We start from the raw sequence: 505 nt of genomic DNA on the forward strand, positions 1-505 counted from the left end.
CTCATGCTTCAAGCCCGTTGCGTGGGGGCAATTTCCCCTCCTGGGGCGCTGAGGGTCTCACCAGAAACACCCGACCTCGCTGCTGGCCCGGCCATGTCCCTCACGTGGGGAAACTGAGGCACGGGCAGGTCCCAGGCCTCCCCCGGGCTGCCCAGCTCTCTGGGGCTCGGAGATGCTCCTGTAGCTGGGGTGCCTGGCTGCTCCCTGTGCTTGGCATGGTGTGTGAATTGGGTTCATCACTCCTAACGCAGACCTGGAGGGACCTGCAGAGCTCGTGCCCTAATTTTGCTGCTTTTGGTTTAGAAAAGAATGAGATTTGAGGGCTTTGCTCCGGAAAGGAGCTTTGCTGCAGGAATGCTGGGCCGGCCCCTGCCAGCCCCCGGAGCTCAGCCGTGTGCCCGGTGCTTTGCCCACTGTGCGATAAGCCCCGACCCAGAGGGAAACGAGAGCCCCGACCATCGCCCCCAGCTTGGTGCTGCTCCCCCCCCCCCCCCCTTGCCCCCCC

The sequence above is a fragment of the Aptenodytes forsteri genome, unplaced genomic scaffold (assembly GCF_000699145.1).
Source record: "Aptenodytes forsteri isolate BGI_AS27 unplaced genomic scaffold, ASM69914v1 Scaffold147, whole genome shotgun sequence".
Classification (NCBI taxonomy): domain Eukaryota; kingdom Metazoa; phylum Chordata; class Aves; order Sphenisciformes; family Spheniscidae; genus Aptenodytes; species Aptenodytes forsteri.